Below are 8898 nucleotides of genomic sequence, written 5' to 3'. Positions count from 1 at the left end.
CCCTTATTTGAACCTTCTCACCTTCTCTGTCCTGTCCCAGGGCTTATAATTCTTTCTATCTGACGACAAGCAGCAGCAGCAGCAGCAGCAGCAGCAGCAGCAGCAGCAGCAGCAGCAGCAGCAGCAGCAGCAGCAGCAGCAGCAGCAGCAGCAGCAGCAGCAGCAGCAGCAGCAGCAGCAGCAGCAGCAGCAGCAGAATAAGAGAAGCAGAATAAAACACTTTCCCACCTGCGGCCATACCACCCTGAAAGCGCCTGATCTCGGAAGCTAAGCAGGGTTGGGCCTGGTTAGTACCTGGATGGGAGACTGCCTGGGAATAACAGGTGTTGTAGGCTTTTAATTTTTTCTCACAGTCCGGGGAGAGCTTTTTGCCATGTGTTTCTTGCTCATCATCAAAGCTTTAAACCCTTATTTGAACCTTCTCACCTTCTCTGTCCTGTCCCAGGGCTTATAATTCTTTCTGTCTGACGACGACAAGCAGCAGCAGCAGCAGCAGCAGCAGCAGCAGCAGCAGCAGCAGCAGCAGCAGCAGCAGCAGCAGCAGCAGCAGCAGCAGCAGCAGCAGCAACAGAATAAGAGAAGTAAAATAAAACACTTTCACACCTGCGGCCATACCACCCTGAAAGCGTCTGATCTCAGAAGCTAAGCAGGGTTGGGCCTGGTTAGTACCTGCATGGGAGACCGCCTGGGAATACCAGGTGTTGTAGGCTTTTAATTTTTTCTCACAGTCCGGGGAGAGCTTTTTGCCATGTGTTTCTTGCTCATCATCAAAGCTTTAAACCCTTATTTGAACCTTCTCACCTTCTCTGTCCTGTCCCAGGGCTTATAATTCTTTCTGTCTGACGACAAGCAGCAGCAGCAGCAGTAGCAGCAGCAGCAGCAGCAGCAGCAGCAGCAGCAGCAGCAGCAGCCCCAGAATAAGAGAAGTAAAATAAAAAACTTTCACACCTGCGTCTATACCACCCTGAAAGCGCCCGATCTTGTCTGATCTCGGAGCTAAGCAGGGTTGGGCCTGGTTAGTACCTGGATGGGAGACCGCCTGGGAATACCAGGTGTTGTAGGCTTTTAATTTTTTCTCACAGTCCGGGGAGAGCTTGTTGCCATGTGTTTCTTGCTCATCATCAAAGCTTTAAACCCTTATTTGAACCTTCTCACCTTCTCTGTCCTGTCCCAGGGCTTATAATTCTTTCTGTCTGACTACAAGCAGCAGCAGCAGCAGCAGCAGCAGCAGCAGCAGCAGCAGCAGCAACAGAATAAGAGAAGTAAAATAAAAAACTTTCACACCTGCGGCCATACCACCCTGAAAGCGCCCGATCTCGTCTGATCTCGGAACCTAAGCAGGGTTGGGCCTGGTTAGTACCTGGATGGGAGACCGCCTGGGAATACCAGGTGTTGTAGGCTTTTAATTTTTTCTCACAGTCCGGGGAGAGCTTTTTGCCATGTGTTTTTTGCTCATCATCAAAGCTTTAAACCCTTATTTGAACCTTCTCACCTTCTCTGTCCTGTCCCAGGGCTTATAATTATTTCTGTCTGATGACAAGCAGCAGCAGCAGCAGCAGCAGCAGCAGCAGCAGCAGCAACAGCAACAGCAACAGAATAAGAGAAGTAAAATAAAACACTTTCACACCTGCGGCCATACCACCCTGAAAGCGCCTGATCTCGGAAGCTAAGCAGGGTTGGGCCTGGTTAGTACCTGGATGGGAGACCGCCTGGGAATACCAGGTGTTGTAGGCTTTTAATTTTTTCTCACAGTCCGGGGAGAGCTTTTTGCCATGTGTTTCTTGCTCATCATCAAAGCTTTAAACCCTTATTTGAACCTTCTCACCTTCTCTGTCCTGTCCCAGGGCTTATAATTCTTTCTGTCTGACGACAAGCAGCAGCAGCAGCAGCAGCAGCAGCAACAGAATAAGAGAAGTAAAATAAAACACTTTCACACCTGCGGCCATACCATAGAAACATAGAAACATAGAAAGTGACGGCAGATAAGAGCCAGAAGGCCCATCCAGTCTGCCCAACCTCTGAGTACTCTCCTTTAGTACCGGCCCTTATCCTATATCTAGCTTGGCATTATGCCTATCCCATGCTTGCTTAAATGACTTTACTGTATTAACATCTACCACTTCCACTGGGAGGCCATTCCATGCGTCCACTACCCTTTCCGTAAAGTAATATTTTCTGATGTTACCATTAAACCTTTGCCCCTCTAGTTTATGCTTGTGTCCTCTTGTTGCGGTTTTATTTCTTCTTTTAAATAAACTTTCTTCCTTTACTTTGTTGATTCCCTTTAAGTATTTAAATGTTTCTATCGTATCCCCCCTGTCCCGTCTTTTTTCCAGGCTATATAGGTTAAGATCCTTTAACCTGTCCTGGTAAGGTTTATTTTGTAATCCATAAACCATTTTAGTAGCCCTTCTCTGCACTTTCTCCAACATTTCTATACCCTTCTGGAGATCCGGTCTCCAGTACTGTACACAATACTCCAAGTGAGGTCTCACCAGTGATCTGTACAGCGGCATGAGCACTTCCCTCTCTCCACTGCTAATACCTCTCCCTATACAACCAAGCATTCTGCTCGCATTACCTGCTGCTCTACTGCATTGTCTGCCTACCTTTAAATCCTCAGAAATAATTACCCCTAAATCCCTTTCCTCACACGTTGAGGTTAGGACAGTACCAAATAGTCTATACTCTGCCCTTGGGTTTTTATGCCCCAGGTGCATTACTTTGCATTTATCCACGTTAAATGCCAATTGCCACAGCTCTGACCATTTTTCCAGCTTACCTAGATCGTTTGCCATTTGGCTTCTTCCTCCAGGAACATCAACCCTGTTGCAAATTTTTGTGTCGTCAGCAAATAAACATACCTTTCCATCAACACCATCTGCAATATCACTAATGAAAATATTAAAGAGAATGGGTCCAAGTACAGACCCCTGAGGTATCCCACTGGTAACAAGACCTTGTTCTGAATATACGCCATTGACTACGTTTTCTGTCACTCAGCCACTCCTTAATCCATTCAACAACATTGGGATCTAAACTCAGAGATTGCAGTTTATTTATAAGTCTTCTATGTGGGACAGTGTCAAAGGCCTTACTGAAATCCAGATACGCAATGTCTACTGCACCACAGCGATCAATTACTTTAGTCACCCAATCAAAAAAATCAATAAGATTTGTTTGGCAAGATCTTCCTGAGGAAAACCCATGTTGTTTTTGATCTTGAAAGCCATGTGACTTCAGATGTTCAACAATCCTTTCCTTTAACATTGTTTCCATTAATTTTCCCACTACAGATGTAAGACTCACCGGCCCCATCGACTTATTTGTCTTTACCTTAGACAACTGAAGTAAAACCTCCGCCTCGATAAACTCACATATTTCAAATGATTCAGTCTTTTTTCCCAACTGAGGTCCCATTCCATCATTCTCATCTGTAAAAACTGAACAGAAATATTCATTGAGGCAGTCAGCTAAACCTTTATCCTCTTCTACATATAAGCCTTTTGTTTTTAGTCTAACTAATCCTTGTTTAACTTTCCTTTTCTCATTTATATATCTAAAAAAGGTTTTATCTCCATTTTTTACTGATAGGGCAATTCGCTCTTCTGCGTGTGATTTGGCAGTTTTTATAACTTTCTTTGCCTCTTTCTGCCTAATTTTATAGATCTGTCTATCTTCCTCACTTTGGGTATTTTTGTATCTACTAAAGGCTAACTTCTTGTCTTTCACGATTTTGGCCACTTCTGCAGAGTACCACAGCGGTTTCCTTAATTTTTTACTCTTACTGACCAACCTAATACAATTTTCTGTTATCTTCGATAAAACAGCTTTTACAAAATCCCATTTCTCCTGAACACCATTTAAATTGTGCCAGTCTGATAATGACTCCTCTATACATTTTCTCATTTTAGAAAAGTCAGCTTTTCTAAAATCTAAAACTTTTGTTTTTGTGTGGTGTGACTCAGTCACTGTTCGTATATTAAACCACACAGACTGATGATCACTAGATCCCAAACTTTCACCTACAGAAATATCTGTTAACAAATCTCCATTTGTGAACACTAAATCCAATGTGGCCTCCTTACGAGTTGGTTCCTCAACCACCTGTTTTAAAGATAATCCCAGTAAGGAGTTTAGAATATCCGCACTCCTGGTACAACCAGCTACTTTCGTTTTCCAGTTCACATCAGGGAGATTAAAGTCACCCATGATTATAACATCCTCCTTCACTGTCATTTTAGCGATTTCCTCCACTAGTAGATTATCGAGTTCTTCTACTTGTCCTGGGGGTCTATAAATCACACCTATGCGAGTTACTTTACTTTTGCCAAATTGTACTGTAACCCAAACCGACTCCAAGTTCTCTTCACCAACTTGTATTAAGTTAGATTTTATGTTGTTTTTCACATATAGGGCCACCCCTCCCCCTTTCCTGCCCTTTCTATCTTTTCTATATAAGGAGTACCCCGGTATTGATATGTCCCAGTCATTTTTCTCATTATACCGCGTCTCAGTAACAGCCACTATATCAACATTCTCAGTCGCCACAACTGTTACAAGTTCATGGATCTTATTCCCTAAACTGCGAGCATTTGTAGACATGACCTTTAGCTTGTCATTTAACACCGCTGCTGCAATCACTTTCTGTCCTTGCTTTGGGGGGCAAAACATATGCTTCTCCCTATTATCTTTATAGACCAAGCCCCCAGATCCACCCACCTGGTTACTAAGTAAATCGCCTTCCCTTTCTATACTGTCTAACCCGGCATTTATTCCCTCCCCCCCCATTCCTAGTTTAAAATCTCCTCCAACCGTCTAACCATTCTCTCCCCAAGCACATTGGACCCTCTTGCATTTAGGTGCAATCCATCACGACTATAGAGATTGTACCCCAAAGCAAAATCAGCCCAGTGCTCTAAGAACCCAAAGCCCTCCTTCTTACACCAAGACTTCAGCCATGCATTTAGCTGCCTAACCTCCCGCTGCCTTTCTGGTGTAGCGCATGGCACAGGTAGTATCTCTGAGAATACTACCTTGGAGGTCCTTTTCTTAATCTTACTACCCAAGTCCCTAAAATTATCTTTTAGGACACTCCATCTTCCTCTTACTATGTCATTGGTGCCAATGTGCACCAAGACAGCTGGATCCTCACCAGCCCCTCCCAATAATCTATCCACTCTGTCCGCAACATGCCGAACCCGGGTTACCCGGGAGACAGCAAACCATTCGGTTGCTGCGATCAGAGCTACAGATTACCCTGTCTGTTTTCCTGATTATTGAATCCCCTACCACCACAACCTGCCTGGGCTTTCCTTCCTTTCGGATCCCCTGCACATTGGATGAGCTGCTCTCCCGGCTGTTAGGGAGAACAGCTTTTTCCGCAAAGCCTACCTCTGAGTCAGCCTCCCCAACATGCTCACTTAAAAGGGCAAATTTGTTGGGAGGGAGAGACTCTGGGCTGGCTTGCCTCTTCCTCTTCCCTTCCCCACTGCAACCACGTCTTACTGTCACCCAGCTATGTGCCTGACTCCCTTCTGACTGATCTCCTCCCTCATTGCTAGGGGCCCCATCTAAACTTTGCTCAGTGAGCAACAGACTCCTCTCAAGGTTGTCAATCTCTCTCAGTGTTTCAATGTGCCTCTTCAGAGCACCAACCTCAGCTTCCAGAGAGACCAATTGATCACACTTACCACAGCGATATGGACCCAGGAACTGCTGTTCCAAGCATGCATACATATGGCATGATGTGCACTGAGTGAAATCTCCAAGCTTGCTCATTCTTTATAAAGGGACGCGAGTGTAGAATTTAAACAATTGCTTTATGTCACTTACCCTCCTTGCTCTTACACTCTTGTGTTGCACTAACTGCTGTGGTGCACAAACTGGTCACTTACAGAAAGCAAGTCACTTAGGAAATGCAAGCCCCTTACAGTGAGCAAGCTGTGAATTTAACCACTTCCTTATATACAGAGCAACACAGTTAATTGATTATAAACCCCACCCTTAACTAATTACACTATAGAAAATGGGAGAGAAAAAAAATCAAACAGTTAATGCAAAACACAGTTTTTTTTGGTTTTTTTTTTACCACAAACCCTTCAACCCTCTTGTTGCTGATTGAGATACAAACCCATCATCATCAAAGCTTTAAACCCTTATTTGAACCTTCTCACCTTCTCTGTCCTGTCCCAGGGCTTATAATTCTTTCTGTCTGACGACAAGCAGCAGCAGCAGCAGCAGCAGCAGCAGCAGCAGCAGCAGCAACAGCAGCAACAGCAGCAGCAACAGAATAAGAGAAGTAAAATAAAAAACTTTCACACCTGCGACCATACCACCCTGAAAGCGCCTGATCTCGGAAGCTAAGCAGGGTTGGGCCTGGTTAGTACCTGGATGGGAGACCGCCTGGGAATACCAGGTGTTGTAGGGTTTTTCTTTTCTCACAGTCCGGGGAGAGCTTTTTGCCATGTGTTTCTTGCTCATCATCAAAGCTTTAAACCCTTATTTGAACCTTCTCACCTTCTCTGTCCTGTCCCAGGGCTTATAATTCTTTCTGTCTGACGACAAGCAGCAGCAGCAGCAGCAGCAGCAGCAGCAGCAGCAGCAGCAGCAGCAGCAGCAGCAGCAGCAGCAACAGCAACAGAATAAGAGAAGTAAAATAAAACACTTTCACACCTGGGGCCATACCACCCTGAAAGCGCCCGATCTCATCTGATCTCGGAAGCTAAGCAGGGTTGGGCCTGGTTAGTACCTGGATGGGAGACCGCCTGGGAATACCAGATGTTGTAGGCTTTTTCTTTTCTCCCAGTCCGGGGGGAGCTTTTTGCCATTTATATATCACCGTCATACTCCGCAGCGCTGTACAATGTGTGTTATTATTATTATTTATATATCGCCGTCATACTCCGCAGCGCTGTACAATGTGTTATTATTATTTATATATCGCTGTCATACTCCGCAGCGCTGTACAATGTGTTATTATTATTTTTTATATATCGCCGTCATACTCCGCAGTGCTGTACAATGTGTGTTATTATTATTTATATATCGCCATCATACTCCGCAGCGCTGTACAATGTGTGTTATTATTATTTATATATCGCCGTCATACTCCGCAGCGCTGTACAATGTGTGTTATAATTATTTATATATCGCCGTCATACTCCGCAGCGCTGTACAATGTGTTATTATTATTTATATATCGCCGTCATACTCCGCAGCGCTGTACAATGTGTGTTATTATTATTATTTATATATCGCCGTCATACTCCGCAGCGCTGTACAATGTGTTATTATTATTTATATATCGCCGTCATACTCCGCAGCGCTGTACAATGTGTTATTATTATTTATATATCGCCGTCATACTCCGCAGCGCTGTACAATGTGTTATTATTATTATTTATATATCGCCGTCATACTCCGCAGCGCTGTACAATGTGTTATTATTATTTATATATCGCCGTCATACTCCGCAGTGCTGTACAATGTGTGTTATTATTATTTATATATCGCCGTCATACTCCGCAGCGCTGTACAATGTGTGTTATTATTATTTATATATCGCCGTCATACTCCGCAGCGCTGTACAATGTGTTATTATTATTATTTATATATTGCCGTCATACTCCGCAGCGCTGTACAATGTGTTATAATTATTTATATATCGCCGTCATACTCCGCAGCGATGTACAATGTGTGTTATTATTATTTATATATCACCGTCATACTCCGCAGCGCTGTACAATGTGTTATTATTATTTATATATCGCCATCATACTCCGCAGCGCTGTACAATGTGTGTTATTATTATTATTTATATATCGCCGTCATACTCCGCAGCGCTGTAAAATGTGTGTTATTATTATTTATATATCGCCGTCATACTCCGCAGCGCTGTACAATGTGTTATTATTATTTATATATCGCCGTCATACTCCGCAGCGCTGTACAATGTGTGTTATTATTATTTATATATCGCCGTCATACTCCGCAGCGCTGTACAATGTGTGTTATTATTATTATTTATATATCACCGTCATACTCCGCAGCGCTGTACAATGTGTTATTATTATTATTTATATATCTCCGTCATACTCCGCAGCGCTGTACAATGTGTTATTATTATTATTTATATATCGCCATCATACTCCGCAGCGCTGTACAATGTGTGTTATTATTATTTATATATCGCCGTCATACTCCGCAGCGCTGTACAATGTGTGTTATTATTATTTATATATCGCCGTCATACTCCGCAGCGCTGTACAATGTGTGTTATTATTATTTATATATCGCTGTCATACTCCGCAGCGCTGTACAATGTGTGTTATTATTATTTATATATCGCCGTCATACTCCGCAGCGCTGTACAATGTGTGTTATTATTATTTATATATCGCCGTCATACTCTGCAGCGCTGTACAATGTGTGTTATTATTATTTATATATCGCCGTCATACTCCGCAGCGCTGTACAGTGTGTGTTATTATTATTTATATATCGCCGTCATACTCCGCAGCACTGTACAATGTGTTATTATTATTTATATATCGCCGTCATACTCCGCAGCGCTGTACAATGTGTGTTATTATTATTTATATATCGCCGTCATACTCCGCAGCGCTGTACAATGTGTGTTATTATTATTTATATATCGCCGTCATACTCCGCAGCGCTGTACAATGTGTGTTATTATTATTTATATATCGCCGTCATACTCCGCAGCGCTGTACAATGTGTGTTATTATTATTATTTATATATCGCCGTCATACTCCGCAGCGCTGTACAATGTGTGTTATTATTATTATTTATATATCGCCGTCATACTCCGCAGCGCTGTACAATGTGTGTTATTATTTATATATCGCCGTCATACTCCGCAGCGCTGTACAATG

At 43.2% G+C, this 8898-nt stretch overlaps 3 non-coding genes and 4 pseudogenes across 3 annotated transcripts; all 7 read left to right on the top strand.

Annotated features, from left to right (window-relative positions):
• The first annotated feature begins 226 nt into the window (after positions 1-226).
• LOC128487673 (uncharacterized) lies at positions 227-335 on the top strand (annotated as a pseudogene).
• A 266-nt stretch (positions 336-601) lies between these two features.
• Positions 602-710, top strand: LOC128487589 (uncharacterized; annotated as a pseudogene).
• A 236-nt stretch (positions 711-946) lies between these two features.
• Positions 947-1064, top strand: LOC128486936 (5S ribosomal RNA). The gene has a single exon (XR_008353205.1). It is a non-coding gene; the product is annotated as a 5S ribosomal RNA (ribosomal RNA).
• A 218-nt stretch (positions 1065-1282) lies between these two features.
• Positions 1283-1401, top strand: LOC128485910 (5S ribosomal RNA). The gene has a single exon (XR_008352237.1). It is a non-coding gene; the product is annotated as a 5S ribosomal RNA (ribosomal RNA).
• A 224-nt stretch (positions 1402-1625) lies between these two features.
• On the top strand, positions 1626-1734 carry LOC128487078 (uncharacterized; annotated as a pseudogene).
• A 4587-nt stretch (positions 1735-6321) lies between these two features.
• LOC128487050 (uncharacterized) lies at positions 6322-6430 on the top strand (annotated as a pseudogene).
• A 243-nt stretch (positions 6431-6673) lies between these two features.
• Positions 6674-6792, top strand: LOC128486331 (5S ribosomal RNA). The gene has a single exon (XR_008352634.1). It is a non-coding gene; the product is annotated as a 5S ribosomal RNA (ribosomal RNA).
• Positions 6793-8898: the final 2106 nt, after the last annotated feature.

This window comes from Spea bombifrons, chromosome 3 (assembly GCF_027358695.1).
Source record: "Spea bombifrons isolate aSpeBom1 chromosome 3, aSpeBom1.2.pri, whole genome shotgun sequence".
NCBI classification, from domain to species: Eukaryota; Metazoa; Chordata; class Amphibia; order Anura; family Pelobatidae; genus Spea; species Spea bombifrons.
Note: the sequence above shows the minus strand (reverse complement) of the source record. Positions and strands in the feature narration are given on the sequence as shown.